We start from the raw sequence: 19,759 nt of genomic DNA, 5'->3' as shown, positions 1-19,759 counted from the left end.
GGTCGCTTTACCAAGGATTTCAGTGCACAGATGTAGCAGAGCCAAATTGGCGGTGCTGCCTCATTTGTGCATGATGACAAAAAAAAAGTAGCATTCATGAGAGTATGATATGACTAACTGCAGTCCTATGTAAAACACAATGTTTTGACCCATCATAAATGGGTTAAAATGGTTTTCCAAGGATCAACAAAAAAATTGGCTACAGATAATGTTAAAATATTGGACCACTGCAGCCAATCACGAAAGGAAAAAAGAAGAAGAAGAAGAGAGAAGAAGAAGAGAGAAGAAGAAGAAGAGAGAAGAAGAAGAAGAAGAGAGAAGAAGAAGAAGAAGAAGAGAGAAGAAGAAGAAGAAGGAGAGAAGAAGAAGAAGAAGGAGAGAAGAAGAAGAAGGAGAGAAGAAGAAGAAGGAGAGAAGAAGAAGAAGGAGAGAAGAAGAAGAAGAGAGAAGAAGAAGAAGAGAGAAGAAGAAGAAGAGAGAAGAAGAAGAAGAGAGAAGAAGAAGAAGAGAGAAGAAGAAGAAGAGAGAAGAAGAGAGAAGAAGAAGAAGAAGAGAGAAGAAGAGAGAAGAAGAAGAGAGAAGAAGAAGAAGAGAGAAGAAGAAGAAGAGAGAAGAAGAGAGAAGAGAGAAGAAGAGAGAAGAAGAAGAGAAGAAGAAGAAGAAGAGAGAAGAAGAAGAAGAAGAAGAAGAAGAAGAAGAAGAAGAAGAAGAAGAAGAGAGAAGAAGAAGAAGAGAGAAGAAGAGAGAAGAAGAAGAAGAGAGAAGAAGAAGAAGAGAGAAGAAGAAGAAGAGAGAAGAAGAAGAGAGAAGAAGAAGAAGAGAGAAGAAGAAGAAGAAGAAGAAGAAGAAGAAGAAGAAGAAGAAGAAGAAGAGAGAAGAAGAAGAAGAGAGAAGAAGAAGAAGAGAGAAGAAGAGAGAAGAAGAAGAAGGAGAGAAGAAGAAGAGAGAAGAAGAAGAGAGAAGAAGAAGAGAGAAGAAGAGAGAAGAGAGAAGAAGAAGAAGAAGAAGAAGAGAGAAGAAGAAGAAGAAGAAGAAGAAGAAGAAGAAGAGAGAAGAAGAGAGAAGAAGAAGAAGAAGAGAGAAGAGAGAAGAAGAAGAAGAGAGAAGAAGAGAGAAGAAGAAGAAGAGAGAAGAAGAAGAAGAGAGAAGAAGAAGAAGAGAGAAGAAGAAGAGAGAAGAAGAAGAGAGAAGAAGAAGAGAGAAGAAGAGAGAAGAAGAAGAAGAGAGAAGAAGAAGAAGAAGAAGAGAGAAGAAGAGAGAAGAAGAAGAAAGAAGAAGAAGAGAAGAAGAAGAAGAGAGAAGAAGAAGAAGAAGAAGAAGAAGAAGAAGAAGAAAGAGAAGAAGAAGAAGAGAGAAGAAGAAGAAGAGAGAAGAAGAAGAGAGAAGAAGAAGAGAGAAGAAGAAGAAGAGAGAAGAAGAAGAGAGAAGAAGAGAGAAGAAGAGAGAAGAAGAAGAAGAGAGAAGAGAGAAGAAGAAGAAGAGAGAAGAAGAAGAAGAGAGAAGAAGAAGAAGAGAGAAGAAGAAGAAGAGAGAAGAAGAAGAGAGAAGAAGAAGAAGGGAGAAGATTTTTCAGGTATCTTTATGGCACTTATCACTTGAATGTTGTAATCTGTTGATGAATGAGACAAGTGTAAATTTCTTATTATTTTCTTAGGTGACAGATCTGGGACCCTCCTACAAGCACTATTGTAAATGCACAGTACCTGGTACATTCTCAGCTGTACACATTTACTCTCTACTTTCCATATTTATTTCCAAAAAGAAAAATGTTTCACCTTTCTATGATACAGATACAGAGCTGGATCTATTGATGAAACCGTTCTGCGGTATAGATAAAACTTTCTAATAAAGTTACATTTGGGTTTCCGTTCCTTACCATTTTCAACATCTCTGTTTGCAGTCAATGAACAGGAGGAACGCTCTAGTTTACATTCAGAGGCTGGAACCATTTTATAAGCTCCTATCTCCCAGCTCATGGTTTGCTACAATTGTATCCAATCCTCTGAGCTAAACTCCCCTTTCCTGTTCTATATAGTTTGTTACAATGTATCAGTGCAGTTAAAATGTATCCGCCTGATACAACATAGCAAATCCTTAGATGTGGTATCCTATAGATTCCCTACATGACATTTCCTAAGCAGAAATAATGATGAATGATAAAGTATGTTAGAAAGTTCATAAAAATATAACTAGAGAATTTATTTGGTCAGCCGGACACATATTGATTTTATTAGTAAGTGACATCACGGAGGCACCGGACACCTCGCGCCTCATTGCTCATCTAGTGGTCTTTGGGGATAATTCGTTATCCCATTAACCTCGTTAACCCTTCCACCACTAAACATTGTATCAATATAATGGATGTTTGTGGCATCAGCCGGGCATGAAGCTCATAACTCCTGGCAGCATGTGGGACGAGTGCTGTCACACCGTGACATCTGTTAGGGATGTAACAAACTGCAGAAGCAAGAAGTAATGTCATCACTCCATCTAATCTGCAGGACGCGGCCTCGGCTGCAGAGAAGACTCGCATGGCCTTTTTCTGTCCTTGTAACGACTGCCATGTGCATATTGGAGAATTGCATAAATTACAATTACCCAATATATTTATCATCGTTGGATGATCTGTACAAGATGATCTCTTCCATTACAGCAGGGAGGCCAAAGGAAAAGAACTCCGCTCATGAGCAGACAGCAAGGTACAGGCCGCCATAAACAGCTGCTGAGGGACTAACAATCTCATATTAGGAGATTCTGATAGAAGTGGGAATTGTTACTTTAATCATATCTATCTCAAAATTATGGTCTGTATCATACTTCAGAGCCAAATTCACAATTCTGCTGTCTTCATAGATGGAATCCACTAGCATTCCCTGCCGGCTCAGGTTCGGCTTGAAAGTTACTCTATTGATTTGCATTCTGGCTATATGGTCTTTATATTAACAAATCCACAGGACCAGAGTCCAGAAGCCACATCGATAGTCTGGGCCACCGGCCAGGAACCTGCGAACCGTTTCCGAGCTGCTGGAATCCGACACGTCATCGTCATGTTGTGACCCATGCAGGACTCTGCGTCGTGCTACTTATCCGATGAGGTGGCGGGGATCCCAGCAGGTCGGACAAGGCTCGCAGGGCTCCTGTCTGGTGGCCACAGAATACTGATGTAGTCATTGCACCAGGATCCCATGAATTCATTCGCTCATCTTTAATATGTACAATAATGGGATGCAGAGAAAAATAGTACAAGTAGCACTGCATAACTGAAACTCTGCTAAGTACAGAATAAGTAATGTATGTACACAGTGACTGCACCAGCAGAATAGTGAGTGCAGCTCTGGAGTATAATACAGGAGGTAACTCAGGATCAGTAATGTAATGTATGTACACAGTGACTGCACCAGCAGAATAGTGAGTGCAGCTCTGGAGTATAATACAGGAGGTAACTCAGGATCATTACAGGATCAGTAATGTAATGTATGTACACAGTGACTGCACCAGCAGAATAGAGAGTGCAGCTCTGGAGTATAATACAGGATGTAACTCAGGATCAGTACAGGATCAGTAATGTAATGTATGTACACAGTGACTGCACCAGCAGAATAGTGAGTGCAGCTCTGGTGTATAATACAGGATGTAACTCAGGATCAGTAATGTAATGTATGTACACAGAGACTGCACCAGCAGAATAGTGAGTGCAGCTCTGGAGTATAATACAGGATGTAACTCAGGATCAGTACAGGATCAGTAATGTAATGTATGTACACAGTGACTGCACCAGCAGAATAGTGAGTGCAGCTCTGGAGTATAATGCAGGATGTAACTCAGGATCAGTTATGTAATGTATGTACATAGTGACTGCACCAGCAGAATAGTGAGTGCAGCTCTGGAGTATAATGCAAGATGTAACTCAGGATCAGTACAGGATCAGTAATGTAATGTATGTACACAGTGACTGCACCAGCAGAATAGTGAGTGCAGCTCTGGAGTATAATACAGGATGTAACTCAGGATCAGTAATGTATGTACAGCTCTGGAGTATAATACAGGATGTAACTCAGGATCAGTAATGTAATGTATGTACACAGTGATTGCACCAGCAGAATAGTGAGTGCAGCTCTGGGGTATTATACAGGATGTAACTCAGGATCAGTAATGTGATGTATGTACACTGACTGCACCAGAATAGTGAGTGCAGCTCTGGAATCAGGGTCTCTGTCTCTACATTATGCTACTCTCAGATTAAGTGGCAAAAACCTGAAGATATATTCCGTTTAAGTAGATTATTTGTATATTTACATCACTTTTATGGGGAGGTCTCCTTTTATAAAACACAGAGATCCCATCAGCAGAACGCAGGTCACCATTCATAGCTTGATCATTAGAATTGTCATCATTGCATTATTTCCTCCGCAGACTGTTGTGAATCAGCCTGGAGCCACTTATTTCATAGAATTGTCTTCTATGTGCTCGTGCAGGTTTATCCGGGAAGCAGCGCAGACCGCAGCTTTGCCATATTATGGTGCCAATGTCAATATTATGCCCATCGCCAACGTTTACCCATGTAAACACTTTGTAAGATGCATGTACCATGATGCAGGGGAGGAGGAGGATCGCACATGACATGTTTATATTTAACGTGAGGTTACCTGCGGTCATCAGTCCCATGTACTCTCCCCTCCCCCATATACAGTATCTCACGTACGCCAGTAAATACCAAACCACACGTCCAGGAAACCAGCCCAGGACTTTCATTCACAAATACACCTAGAATCAGCGGTAACAGATCGGCTCAGCAGCTTCCTTTCTACTCTGCGGTTTACCCAGAGTTAATCTCTCTCTATTTTTAGCAAACCAACTCTCAGAGTCTGCTGGGGGTTGTAGTATGCAGAGCACTACCATATAACACATGTAGCACACACAGGTCCTGCACCCAATCAGGACAAATTTGCAGTTTTTCCCCTTTTAAATCAACTTTCTCCTTCAACTCCAAGATCTCTGCTAGCTGATAATGAACAGAAACCTTTTCCATTTAAAGTCCTGTTCACACTGCTGCAGTTTGTTACAACGTTTAGATCTCAGATGTGCACAAGCGATTGTTTCTGAGCTTTAGGGAAGGGGGAATATAGAACTGTGAACCCCCCTGAACATCCCTCACTGCCTCTCCCCTACTTCTCTTTGTAGAGTAAAATTCCTCCCAGGATCAGTCACTGACATTTGGCTGGCAGACATGTCGCCACTAGACGGGCATGAATATTTGCCAGCTGCACGGCGCTCAGTAGGCGACACCTGGCAGAGAAACACAATTTCCCAGTTGCAAATCAATTCACATTCAAGCGTTGCGTGCACAAACTTTTATTTGCAGAAAGTTACTGCCTGGGAATGTGAGGTCTGGTGTGGAAGGATTTTTTACAGAATATGGAGGGATATACCTTTTATTGGGCATCTGATAAACTGGATAGGTCTCTAATGCAGTGTAAACTATAATAAAGTCCGGACTGAGAAGATCAGACAATCTGGAAATTCTTCAGATAAACCAGTGAACCACCATCATCATCAACCATCACCACCATCATCATCATCATGAACCACCACCACCATCATCACCAATCACCAAAAGCACCAATGCTCAGTTATATGGGAAAGAATGAGGGGGGGGGGGCTGATTTTCTATTAAAAGAGAATAATGTGCTGATAGTTGTGAGTCCGACCATTGGGACCCCCGTGAAAGGGGCTTTAAGACCTAGTCATCAATGGGTCGGAGGTGCACACGCTCAGTCTATGGGAGCTCTGCTATTTCTGCCTAATATTCACTGCTTACATAGCGCCTTCATATTCCGCAATGCTTTAAATACATCATCACTGTCCCCATTGGGGCTCACAATCTACATTCCCTATCTGTATGTCCTTGGAGTGTGGGAGGAAACTCATGCAAACACAGGTTCACACATTCAGCATTTCCCATCAGTATTTGTAAGCCAAAACCAGGAGTGGGTGAAAGATGCAGAAGTGGTGACTAGCTTCTATTATACTTCTCCTCTGATTGTTCCTCACCTGATTTAGGCTTACAAATACTCATAAAATGTATCCTACTCAATAAAGTGAATAGACACAAAAAATGAGGAATAATATGTATAATTTATTTCATATTTGAGATTAAAATCAGGCAAAAAGGGAATAAACACGGGATAAAGACGTGATCCCAGAAAAAAAAATGGGGCTATAGGGAGAGAATATAAATAATGGCATACCTGATTGAATATAATGGGGTATAAATATATAGCAGCTGATAGGTGTGTAAAACTTCTGGGTATAAGTAAACACCATATAATCATGCTGTAAAGATACACGCCATCATATGAACAATGCAATATTCAAACAGGGAAGAGAGTTAAACATACCATGTACAGGCACCCCACAAACTCCAGTGGATGGCGTGTATCTTTACAGCAGGATTATATGGCGTTTACGTATTGTACTTACATACCCAGAAGTTTTAAACACCTATCAGCTGCTATATATTTATACCCCATTATATTCAATCAGGTATATCATTATTTATATTCACTCCCTATAGCCCCATTTTTTTTCTGGGATCATGTCTTTTTCCCCCGTGTTTATTCCCTTTGTCCTTTTGGTCTAATTTTGCCTCAAATATTAAATAAATTCTACATTTTATTCATCAGTTTTGGAGTCGGATACATTTATAAGTTAGTGAATAGTCATATATGCAATATATGATATAATATTGTAGTGTTGTTGAATTACAAATACTCATGTAAAATCCGTGTCCTTACTTTGAGGGTCCAGCCAGTCCATGCATTACTCCGGCAGGCTCATTGATTTTAATAGGCACTGTGTAATGCCTCATTTCTCCTGTGGTGGCGCTGTAGGAAACGATTCCAGCTGATCACTGGGGATCCCAGCAGTAGGATTCCTTGTGATCCGCTTATCGTTTGAGGAATTGGATAACAAAAAGATTTCCCTTTTTAACAGAAGAAGCAGGATGACAACTCCATTCAGGGAAAGCTGGGTGACAGCTCCTGCACCCCTGTACAGACACATAATAATTCAGCAGTTAATTCTTCTATCACAGGACCTAAGGTTTCCCTTTCACAGCGATCTGCATAAATGTTAACACGACAGTAATTACATTCCTGCGCCAAGACGATGAGAGTCATTAGCTGATAGAAGCGGCGAACGGCAGGACCATCTTACAAATCCTCAGGGATCCTTAGACTGGAGCGCCAGGCTGTAATTAAGGACCACTATTCATTAAGGGGGCTGCTCCCCCCAATCCCCTTGAGAAGTCTCAATACTTCATTATATACTCAAAATCTGGCATTTTTCCAGCTCGCACTTCAATAACGCTGTTCTTCTGACAGTTGACTCCCAAACACTCTCTCCACCACTACAACTTCCTGTTATTTCCCCAGCGCTGGGCGAAGTCAGAGCAAGCGAGGCTGAGAATAAAGGGATCGTACAACGACTGGCAAAGCCACAGAAGCCAGGGAGCAGATCAGCAAGAAAAACACAAAAAAAACCCAGCAAATTTCTGTTAATAAACAGTCAGAACTGCAGTACAGAGACATTCACACAGAGGAGAAAGGAAGGGAATCCGCCTAGACTAAGGGCGTAGTGCACAGCAGACACGGGTAAGGTTCTATCCTCATGATTTTAAATGAATTTCTAATAAAAAAAATATATTAAATTCTATGGATGGAAGTGCCGGAAAATCCTTTTTTCTTCTATGGTTCCAAGATACTGGCTTCATGGCAGAGCTGTCAATCACACTATAGCCCCTCCCACGAGGAGCTGCTCAGTAGTAGAAACAAAGGGGGGGGGCAACACAGATTTGGCCACTACATGGAAATATTAGTGCCGACGGGCACGAAGCATGGACAGGATTAGAAAATATAGGCAAGTAGATTGTTCTGATGAATTTCTGTGCAGAGGTAAATTAAAATATACAGCTTCACGTAAATCGCTGACTAAACTGATAATTTTTATGTGACTTTGAAGTGTCATTAACCAAGTCGTTCAAAATTAGACAACATGGCTGCCGTCTTCTAAAACAGTGCCACTTTTGTCTAGAGGTTGTGTCTGGTATTGCAGCTAAGTACCATTGAAGTGACTAGTATTGAGCTGCAATACTAGATGCGGACAGGGGTGGTGCTGTACATGACAGAAAACAGCTATGTTTTTTCTAATGCTATAAATGTCCCTGTAATAAAACACTGGGTGTGGCCGTTATCTGCTTCCAACGGAAAGGTGGGGGTATCCAAAACTATACCAGTGTGATCGCATACTCGGCCTTGGTCACCACCTGCAAATATGTTGATACAAAAAAAGTTCCCACAAGAACTTCTCCTGATGGACACTGTGCAACTGTAGACAGAACTGGACATCTTCCTATGAAAACATGCGATACTGGGTGCGGTGATTAATAAGCACATGACAGCGTGCGGATCCCAAGAGATGTCCGACTGCCAGATCCCAATATCAACAGGGGTGATCCCATTAATCATTTTGCTACCAAAAGTCCAAAAAAAGTCAGTTTAAAAGTAATTTCTAGACATGCTAGCATTATAAATAATATATTTTCAGTAGTCTTTTTGTTTCCATGTGCTGCTCGAGACAATTTATGGACAGAATCAATCTCCTTCCCCCTCGGGCAGCTGACAAGGTTCAAAATCCTCAATAAGTGATCATTACAGCCAAAAAAGAGGCATAGAAAGGCCTTAAAAGTATCTATTTATGAACCATAAAATTAATAAAATCAGTATAACAAAATATTAATGTAAGTGGGGGATACAGATCGTGTCAATACATCGTAAATCACATGTGATATTCACTTTCCTTAAACATCAATCAGTTATATAATAATGAGTCACAACATGATCTTCATATGGAACCCCAAAATAGGAGGGGACTATGCATGTAATAACAGAGGGGAATAAAGGTAATGTTACCTGTAGTGAACCAGGCCAGGGACCCACCACACCCGACGCGCGTTTCGAGAAGAAACCCATTCATTTTTATGGTTCATAAATAAAGATAACTTTAATAAAGGGCTTAAAAGTTTCTTTAAGTGATGATATTAAAATAAATGTCAGAATGCATCATCGGATCTGCAAGAATGTATCTTTTTTTATCTTGTACACAATAAATACTGTTACAAAAATCACATCCAGAGCTGCATTCACGATTCAATGGTGCATTGCTAGAGCACAGAAGACCATCACAGAGTGCAGCCATTTGGTCACATGCCTGACAACAAACCACTTACTCTGTAGTCTGTTTCCAAGAACAACTAGCAGAATTCTGTATGCAGCTTTAGAGGGGACTGGAGTAAATCTAAATAACACTGAAAAATTAGGTGAAGAACAGATGACCATATTGGTAATTAGCACTGCAGATAGTAATCGAAGCGCTGGGTATTGATGTCCCTCTGTGTTTGTGACTCCTTTAATCATTTACAGTTTTTTTTGGCTTTCAAGAAATTAAATATAATCCTCTTGAAAGCTGTAATAAGCAATATATATTACAGGGCAGGAAAGCAGAGGCAATAAATCCTCGTTAAGAGGAACCACTAACAGTAATGCATCATGTAGGAGGAGCTCTGCACACCCCCAAAGCTGCAATAATGACATTAAAGTGTGCTGTGCCCCATAATGGGGAAATCTCTGGTTTATAGAAGTGCTTGAGCCTCTTCTATAGAAGGAAATCCAGCTGGCAGCCATTAAAGCTTCCTCTAAAGTGCTCAAACATCCAGCTTTCCATGGATCCTGAATGGCAAAATAGTCTTTATATGAGGCATACCTTTCCTACTATTATACAGCTGCGTAATTAAATAGGTTTAGCATTCAGGAGTCTTAAAAAGGACCTGAATACTCAGGGAAGTAGTAGAAATAAAATAAGTGCAAAAAGTGGACACTTTGACCTACTGTTAGGTTCTCTTTAAGGCCAGGTTTAAAGGAGCATATTTTACATACGTGTGTTCGCAATGTTAATAATTGGATACCACACTAATATTAAAAAGGGCTGCTCTGACAGACGCGGAGTCTGCGTGCAAAAATGCCATCCGAAAAAAAAAGCAAACACACTGAATGATGGCAATATGGAAGACAATCAGTTTTATTTTTGATGAAGAACTGGATGATTTTGCACAAGCTCGTCCCTGGAGTGACGTTCGCATTGAGTCACAGGGATGATTATCGACACATTTTGCTCTACCACTGATCCGCTTAGATCTGATTATCTATCTTTATTTTCCAGGCAGAAAACTCTGTAGAAGAGTCAGTCACAAGCTGCGGGTGTGAGGAGCAGAGATCACAGCTGATAACCTGCCCCATTCTTATTTCCAGTTCACTAGGATTCACTCATTTAGTTTCTATTCTTAAGTTTGTTGTCTCAGTTGTTCTTCCCTTCCTCCCAGCTCCTGTGCACTTGGGGCCAGGTCATGGTTGCTCCGCTGGCCTGCACGCAGAGACCGCTTTACCCCAGCAGAATCAGCGGCGCAGAGGCAACAACGCTGGCCAGAACCGGAGACCACAGCTGCACCTTGCAGCAGCAAATAACTTGCATGTGTTGTGCATCGTGCCTATTAATCCTGCCACCTCTGATAGACTGCAGCGATAGCTGGTAACCTAGGCAATGAGCGGTAAACTATAGAATTAAATATCCCTCTGTTCTTGAGAAGGGAGATAATTTTTTAATAAGAGGAAAGTTGCCCAGTTGCTTGTCTTTACAAGTACTTTGACATTTTAAAAAGATTAAAATAATTCTTTAACTACTTCCTACTGGGAAGGTCCAATTCCCACTTTCTTCAAGGTCTCTTTATTTGCCTCAGAGGATTGGCACATGCAAAAATAGTAGATGACAAATCACAATATGAGAATTTGGACAGTTCCAGGACTTATTAGACTGGTTATTTTAATTAACAGCCTTTGGGATTGATCTCGAGGCATGGTGACTTGATGGATGAACACTGTAGGAAGAGCGATCTTGTACAAGCCTAGGCAGGTCCACTAGGGTCTTCTTCACCGTTATCTTGATAGTATCAAGCCATCAGGTTGTTGGTCTTCCTCTTGGTCTTGTTCCTTCTATTCTTCTGACCATGATGTCCTTCTCTGGTGATTGCTCTCTTCGTATGATGTGTCCAAAGTAGGTAAGTCGCAGCTTGGTGGTCCTTGTTTCCAGTGATATGTCTGGTTTGATTTGTTCCAAAATTGACCTCATTCTCCAGCACCACATTTCAAAGGCGTTGATTCTTCTAGCTTGTTTCTTTATCGTCAAGTTGTTGTGCACCAAAACAGTTTTAACTTGTTTTTGGTGATGGGGACAGTGAGCCATGCTTTCTGTAGGTTGTGAGCTAAAGAACAGATAAACATTAAAGACAACTAGTACTAAGGTTTCCATACAAGTCTCCATGGCTTCCTTCCTAGTAGCGTTCCAGCTTTCCAATCTCTTTTACCAGTACTGGACTTGTAAGTTGCTATGGCATGCCTGCTGGAAGCAGAGATTTCGTCCCCGTCTAGCAGGACTCGGCCATTACCAGTTTTTGGTGACGATGCGCTCAGTTCCAATATTCCTGACCATGCGCCTTGGGTTTGCTACTTCTCGTAGGAAGCTCATTCACTTGTTCTTCAGGTCTTTACCAGTCTCAGGGCTTCTTTGTTGGTCATCTAGCAGTGCCTCTTTCCCAGGCTGCCTCTGGTCTTCTTTAGTGTCAATGAACACATTTCCAGTTACCAATGATCATCTCAGATTTCCATTCTTCCAATTTTCAATGTACCTCAATCTCTCTGGGTTTACTTTTCAAGGCATGCGCAGGTTCCCACCCAATGTTAGCCATCATTTCCAGGCTCAATGCCAGTCTCTGAGGTTGAACTCCCAATATCAGCCCTCCTTTGTCACTTTGTTACCCTTTTTTTCCCCTTTTGATGCCAGGCTCCCAATGATCCCTCCTAATGCCACTGATACCGGTGCAACGAAATCTGCCCTACTCTCTATATCCCACACACAGTCTCTGTGGAGCCTGATGCCTCTGTGCCAGCAGTTACCAGGCTGTAGCTAGCTGTACCCTGTGCCCCTCTTTAGCTCTGCCCTCGCTTCCTCGTGGCATGCAGTAGACTGGTATCTAAAGGACTTGTGGTGTTTAACAGCACAGCGGAAGTTGTGGGATTGAAGACATTTTTACAACAAGAAGAACGTGGGGTGATGTTATTCTGCACCTGGCACCCGACTGTTAACCCTTTAATGTACCAAAAGGGTCTCAAATACTTATACAAGGAGGATGGTAGCTGCACCTTATCACATTCACAAACTGAACTTGTCCAATCCAGGAAAGACTAGGACCGGGCAGTGCTGGAGCGATGATCTGTGGGTCAGCAAACAGCTTTTACTAGATCCCCAGCTTCCTTAGTCATTATGCAACAGAGCTCAGTTGGTCAAGCATATTTGGCGCGAACCAATGTGATATCTGGATTTTTTTTTTATTTACATAGGACTTCAAGCGGGAAGGCACAAGCAATAATGAGCCCGGGAAAAGACTATGATCAACTCTGCTGCATCCAACTCATAAGAGGTATAAAGCTAAACTATAGTAGAGTCTTCCATCACAGTATTGCCGCAAAGAACAGAGCTGGCATCCTGGTGACTACTATCCATCATAATGAGCTTCTCCACCCAAAATTCATCTAGTGGAAATCTAACATTATGAATCAGATTCATCTTTTTTTTTTTTTTTTTTTTGTGCCTTGTGCCATTCATTGACTTTGTGCCCAATTCTTCAAAAATAGCGCACACTGTTCATGAATGTCAGGCAAAACCAAAAAAGTTATTTGTCTTTAACCTTTTCAGCACAAAAAAAAAGTCACACTCTGCTAAAATGTCAAAATTAACTCAAAAAGTGCTGGTGCACATGAAATCACTCGGGGGGAGGGCTGGAGTACATTTGTACCTTTTAGGAATTTGATGTAAATCAACAGGATAAAAAAAGTTGCAAATGCAATAATGTATCAGGACTATTGTGCATGGAAGAACATATAAGCCCCTTGGTGGGGGGGACGGGGGGGGTATGCATCCACTCCCCAGTGTCATCCAATGGTTCATTAGCAGCAGGTGGTCTGCAAGGATGGGGACACTAATAAAGGGGAAGAGCATCTTCTCGTAGACATCACAGGTGGTCTCTTCGCCACCTACTGCCACCATACAGTTAGATTACACTTGATGGCGGCTATAACAGCCCCAAGGGAAATTCAGCAATAGGATGCAAGACATTTTCTTGATGTGAGCGATTCATTATGAAGCCATTTCCCAGCTTGCTGTCACTGCCTGTGAAACCCATGTCCTGATCATATGGAGTATGTTACAGCTCTTAGGCAGTGGTCGCACCTCCATCTTTGGCACCTGCCCTTTTGGCAGCATTCCTGGCTGTCACTTTTAAGTTTCTGGCAGGAGATGGAGCCAAACTTGAAGCGTCAAATACCCCTGCACTTTAAAGGGCAATTTGGAAATGCACCATCCTGGAGTAGATCACACATACAACTGATCCCTAGAAACTTCAGAGACAAATCTACAATTTGAGACAAAGGGGAAACCATAGGATCTTCATATGCAAACTTGATGATAATGTGGTGCCAGCCTCCCATCATGCCACCGCTGCTGTAACCAATTCATTAACCAATGAATGTCTCAAGGCGTTTGGATAATAATGACGCCTATGCAAACCAAAATCAAACACAGAGAGGTTTTGCATCCTGTGAAGAAACAAGGACATGGGGACAAAGAATCCGTAATCCTAAATACTATACACTGTTCCTTTAAGAAAAAAGAAAAAAAACCTTCCTCCTTGAATTCTCCTCTATTAAGTTTATTCTGCCATCAACACACTGATTAGGGCGATAGTCACCATCCAAACCCCAGAATGTTACATAAGCAGAGTCACCTGCCATGTGATTTATATGTCGCTCCTTATCTGGTCAGTCTTGTAATTCTGGAATCCGGAGAAGCTGGGTGATGTCCCCTCGGAGTTATAGCGGCAGCTATATTGGTTGTCAGCTAGTGTTCTCAAAGTCTGGCAAATGCAGATGTGCAAAAATGCATCAATATGGCATTAAATATTCAAACAGGAATCTATAGAAGCTGGGTGACGTGCCCATTTTTTGTCAGCACTATTGGATGTCACCCAGCTTTCCCACACTCCTGAGAATGACAGATATGCAATGATAAATCCTACATTTAATATAACATTACCTATTCATCCAGGGATCTGGAAAAGCGGTGTAAAAGAAACTTTTGACTGCCCCCAGCTTTTTCCTGCCAAGGGGCAGAAAGAGAAATCAGAACTGAAGGATATTTGGTAAACAGATATAAATATTTATATTAAGTATGTTTTAAGTAAGAGGCATTTAATAAACAACCAACCAAAAATAATGGTCACTGCTCAAAACACAGAGACCCTCAGGGCCATAATGATCAAGGATCTGAAAAGAAAGATACAGAATTTAAGGTTATTTCATTATGTCTTTGGGTTCAAAGCAGAACTGTATGGAAAATATACAGAGCTCCACAGAATCCGGAGAGAAAGCCTTTCCCACACCGAGGAGTCCTGCAGGTCTGAAAGACGAGGTCAGAGGTTTGGAACAGTCACTAGTCTATAGATGTAATTACATGGACCTATAGAAGCCTGGCGGATGGGGACTTAACCCCGACAGATGTTTGCAAAACTGGGTTAACCACTTTACAATAACATTCAGATGTAGCAGAGTCCAATCTTCCACAGCGAAGAATAACGCGTTAGCTATGAGGCTATATACACTAGTTGCAATGCAAAATGCACAAGTAATGCAGCCTCGAGTGTGACTAATTCAGCTCTGCTACGTCTATGAACCCCTGTAATAAACAGAAAATACTTGCAATAAACAAACTACAGCCGCTGACATATTAAAGGGGAAAGCAACATTTTATGCCACTGTTTGATTCTGATGTTGAGGCTGTCAGACCGTACCTGTATGATGCATTCATCCCATAATTAACCATGATAGTTTACATCATAATCATATTCTAATGAGTCTCATATGGAAACTGTAATGTTCTAACCATTACTGGATGCCACAGGGTGCACTAACACAATCCTGCAAATAGAGGGTCTTGTAGCATCAAAGAAACTGTCAACTTATATTGGGGGTCTGAACGCAAGGATGAAAAACAAAGTGAGGCAGAAGCAGACAGTCAGGGGATGTGGCGAGAGATAAAGTGCAGCAGCCAGCTGTCCACAGCCAGAAACAGGGGGCACAACATTCACAGCCAGAGTCAGAAGGAAAAAGGGGGTGCAGCTATTGCAACCAAAAAACAAGGGGTTGCAACTGCCATAGCAAGCAAGAGACAAAAAGGTGTGCAGCTGTCAGCTCAAAAAAGGATAAAAAAGGGGTGCAGCTGACATAGCCCAAAAAAAAGAAGAGGGGGTGCAGCTGCAACAGCAAAAATAAATAAATTGGGTGCACCCGCCCCAGCACAAAGAAAAAGAAGAAAAAAGGGGTGCAGCTGATAAAGCAAAAAAACAAAAAAAAAGAAGAAGAAGAAGAAGAAGAAGAAGAGGGGGTGAAGCAGCAATAGCCAAGCAAAAAACAAACAGGTGTGCAGCTGCCACAGCCAAAAAAGGGCAAAGGCGGTGAAGCTGACATAGTCCAAAAAGATAGGAGGGGGTGCAGCTGAAATAGCAAAAATAAATAAATGGGGTGCAGATACTACAGGCAAAACTGAGAGAATCACTACCATATACAGTGACACATATGGTTGCACAGATGTGCGTAGCGCTCTGCCCACACTTGCTACAATATGTAATAATAATAATTTTTATTTCTATAGCACCAGCATATTCCGCAGCACTTTACATTTTAGAGGGGAATAGTACAGACAATAAAAGACATTACAGAATAACAATAATCACATAAATCAACAGATACCAGAAGGAGTGAGATAGACATGGGCACTGGGTACAGGAGAAAAGGGGTTAAGTTACAAAATGGCCAATATTAACAAAAACACATGAAAAGGGCAGCATGTCCTGAGGTACAAGCAGTCATTAAAAGGGGGTGCAGCACCCAACTGCACAAATAAATTGCAGAAAAAGTGCCAACACCTACACTCAGGTGAGATAATCAGTGATGTGACAGTCAGAAATAACTGTCTACAGCCACTAAAAGGGGCACAGCACCAACACAGTGAGGCAGCAGGAGGTTAATGTGAGGGGCTCAGAACCAGATTCTTTGCAAACAGCGCTGCTGACAATCTGTATGAGGGATAAAGTAAACAGTGATGTGCAAAGGAAGGGGTGGGGGGCACAGCACATACTATAATTATGCATAAACATGGGGGTTCATACTTCAGGAAAATCTAGATGGGGGGGCACCACATGCATCTGGAGCAACAGCTGGGTGCAGCACCCACACAGTCAGCATGGGAAGGTGCATCATGTATCTACACAGAAATGTACAGGCAAATAGAGGGGTGCAGACCCCACACAGCCACAGCAAGGTGTGCAATAGCCACAGTAAGAAAGAGAGAGCAATAACCAACTACCCACACGGCTAATGGGGGGCAACAGACGCAGAGAGGTGCAGCCCCCAGCTACACTCACAAGTGGGGGGGACTGCAGAAAACTAGTGCTGCTCACATAGAGAAAGAAAGAGGGGGAGAAGCAGAGAACTGACCACATACAGCCAGAAAGCGGGGTGCAACAGTTACATAAAAAAGAGGGGGTGCAGCACCAACTAGATAAAGGGGGGCAGCAGCGGGTCCCGTCCACAGAGATAGGGGGCTGCACGGAACAGAAGTGGGGTCTGGCAGTCGCACACATACTTGGGGTCCAGCAGACACATATTGGGGTAAGGCAGTGGCACACATACTGGGGGTCCGGCAGACACATATTGGGGTGAGGCAGTGGCACACATACTGGGGTTCTGGCAGACACATATTGGGGTGAGGCAGTGGCACACATACTGGGGGTCCAGCAGACACATTAAGGTGAGGCAGTGGCACACATACTGGGGGTCCGGCAGACACATATTGGGGTGAGGCAGTGGCACACATACTGGGGGTCCGGCAGACACATATTGGGGTAAGGCAGTGGCACACATACTGGGGGTCCGGCAGACACATATTGGGGTAAGGCAGTGGCACACATACTGGGGGTCCGGCAGACACATTAAGGTGAGGCAGTGGCACACATACTGGGGGTCCGGCAGACACATTAAGGTGAGGCAGTGGCACACATACTGGGGGTCCAGCAGACACATTAAGGTGAGGCAGTGGCACACATACTGGGGGTCCAGCAGACACATATTGGGGTGAGGCAGTGGCACACATACTGGGGGTCCGGCAGACACATATTGGGGTGAGGCAGTGGCACACATACTGGGGGTCCAGCAGACACATTAAGGTGAGGCAGTGGCACACATACTGGGGGTCCGGCAGACACATATTGGGGTGAGGCAGTGGCACACATACTGGGGGTCCGGCAGACACATATTGGGGTGAGGCAGTGGCACACATACTGGGGGTCCGGCAGACACATATTGGAGTGAGGCAGTGGCACACATACTGGGGGTCCGGCAGACACATATTGGAGTGAGGCAGTGGCACACATACTGGGGGTCCGGCAGACACATATTGGGGTGAGGCAGTGGCACACATACTGGGGGTCCAGCAGACACATATTGGGGTAAGGCAGTGGCACACATACTGTGGGTCCGGCAGACACATATTGGGGTAAGGCAGTGGCACACATACTGGGGGTCCGGCAGACACATTAAGGTGAGGCAGTGGCACACATACTGGGGGTCCAGCAGACACATTAAGGTGAGGCAGTGGCACACATATTGGGGTGAGGCAGTGGCACACATACTGGGGGTCCGGCAGACACATATTGGGGTGAGGCAGTGGCACACATACTGGGGGTCCAGCAGACACATTAAGGTGAGGCAGTGGCACACATACTTGGGGTCCGGCAGACACACATTGGGGTCCGGCAGTCGCACACATGATGGGGGTCCGGCAGACACATATTGGGGTGAGGCAGTGGCACACATACTGGGGGTCCGGCAGACACATATTGGGGTGAGGCAGTGGCACACATACTGGGGGTCCGGCAGACACATATTGGAGTGAGGCAGTGGCACACATACTGGGGGTCCGGCAGACACATATTGGAGTGAGGCAGTGGCACACATACTGGGGGTCCAGCAGACACATATTGGAGTGAGGCAGTGGCACACATACTGGGGGTCCAGCAGACACATTAAGGTGAGGCAGTGGCACACATACTGGGGGTCCAGCAGACACATATTGGGGTGAGGCAGTGGCACACATACTGGGGGTCCGGCAGACACATATTGGGGTGAGGCAGTGGCACACATACTGGGGGTCCAGCAGACACATTAAGGTGAGACAGTGGCACACATACTTGGGGTCCGGCAGACACACATTGGGGTCCGGCAGTCGCACACATGATGGGGGTCCGGCAGACACATATTGGGGTGAGGCAGTGGCACACATACTGGGGGTCCGGCAGACACATATTGGGGTGAGGCAGTGGCACACATACTGGGGGTCCGGCAGACACATATTGGAGTGAGGCAGTGGCACACATACTGGTGGTTCGACCAGACACACATTGGGGTCCGGCAGTCGCACACATGCTGGGGGTCCGGCAGTGGCACAGACACTGGAGCAGTCCCGGGTGCAGTGGGTCTCCCCCGCTCCGGTGCCCGCACTCCGCAGCCTCTGACCTGTCGGCGCCCCCTCCGCTCCGCGGTCACTGCTCGCTGTCCCGCCGGCACATCAGCTTCGCTCCCCGGACCCCGGGGTCTCCTGCTGCCGCCGCTGCTCCCGATCGTCACACACTGCCTCACCGTAATCACCAGCACAGGCGCACTCATTACCGTAATGTACCGCCCAGAGCGCACTCCACCTCCCACACTGTCTCACCCACTCACATCGCGGGACCCCCCACTCCTGGAGGCGGTGACATCATCCCGGGGGGAGTTACCCATAAAGTTTCTACATGTCAAAAAACTTTCTACGAGTGCAGAAAACTCTTGGCCTCTGTTAATTTTGTGGGAAAACTGGGTGACAACTATTAAAGCAACAGGTCTGTGCTGATGGTAGTCAGACAGCTTTCCTGAATGCAAATCTACCTATACTATTAATAATAATACTCTTTATATAGCACTAACATAATCCACAGTGCATTACAGAATCATCATCACTGTCCCCATCGGGGCTCACAATCTACATTCCCTATCAGTATGTCTTTGGAGTGTGGGAAGAAACCAGAGAACCTGGAGGAAACCCACACAAACTCCTGGCAGATGTTGTCCTTGGTGGGATTTGAACCTAGGGCTGCAGCGCTGAAGGTTAACCACTGAGCCACTGTGCCGCACCACTATTGCCTATAATGTGCAGCACAGCTGGGAAACAGGGCAGTTGGGGGAACCTTGCACCTCCCATGAGGATAGCAGTGTTCACCCAGCTTTTCCAGGACCTTGAATGGCAATCCTGTTATTTGGTATCACAGGAGTGTAACTGTGGGGGGTGCAGTGGTGACAGTAGCAGGAGGGCCCCTCTGCCCCATAAGAAGACCCCGATATCATAGGATTAGGCCTCTGACAGGGGAGATCACTGCTTTACTAGGCAGATTTGCCATTCAGGAGTCCGGGAAAGCTGGGTCTATCATATGTAGCCTTGGTCTATAATA

General features: G+C 44.1%; 1 protein-coding gene across 5 annotated transcripts in view; it reads right to left on the bottom strand.

The window, feature by feature from the left end:
- Window positions 1-18,990, bottom strand: part of TP53I11 (tumor protein p53 inducible protein 11) — a 48,434-nt gene extending 29,444 nt beyond the window's left edge. Inside the window, exons 1-4 of one of the 5 annotated variants that reach the window (XM_073658154.1) lie at window positions 18,792-18,990; window positions 14,428-14,486; window positions 14,257-14,319; window positions 13,949-14,077 (exon numbers count right to left, since the gene is read on the bottom strand). The gene's annotated coding sequence lies outside the window, so the exon portion shown is untranslated. The remainder of the gene's footprint in view (window positions 1-13,948; window positions 14,078-14,256; window positions 14,320-14,427; window positions 14,487-18,791) is intronic. The other 4 variants (XM_073658156.1, XM_073658153.1, XM_073658155.1 and 1 more) reach the window with 4 other exon arrangements.
- Between the last annotated feature and the right edge of the window lie 769 nt (window positions 18,991-19,759).

The sequence above is a fragment of the Phyllobates terribilis genome, unplaced genomic scaffold (assembly GCF_046119375.1).
Source record: "Phyllobates terribilis strain yellow unplaced genomic scaffold, ASM4611937v1 Scaffold_13__5_contigs__length_258822181, whole genome shotgun sequence".
Classification (NCBI taxonomy): Eukaryota; Metazoa; Chordata; class Amphibia; order Anura; family Dendrobatidae; genus Phyllobates; species Phyllobates terribilis.
The sequence above is the reverse complement of the archived record's forward strand: the minus strand, read 5'-3'. Positions and strand labels throughout refer to the sequence as shown.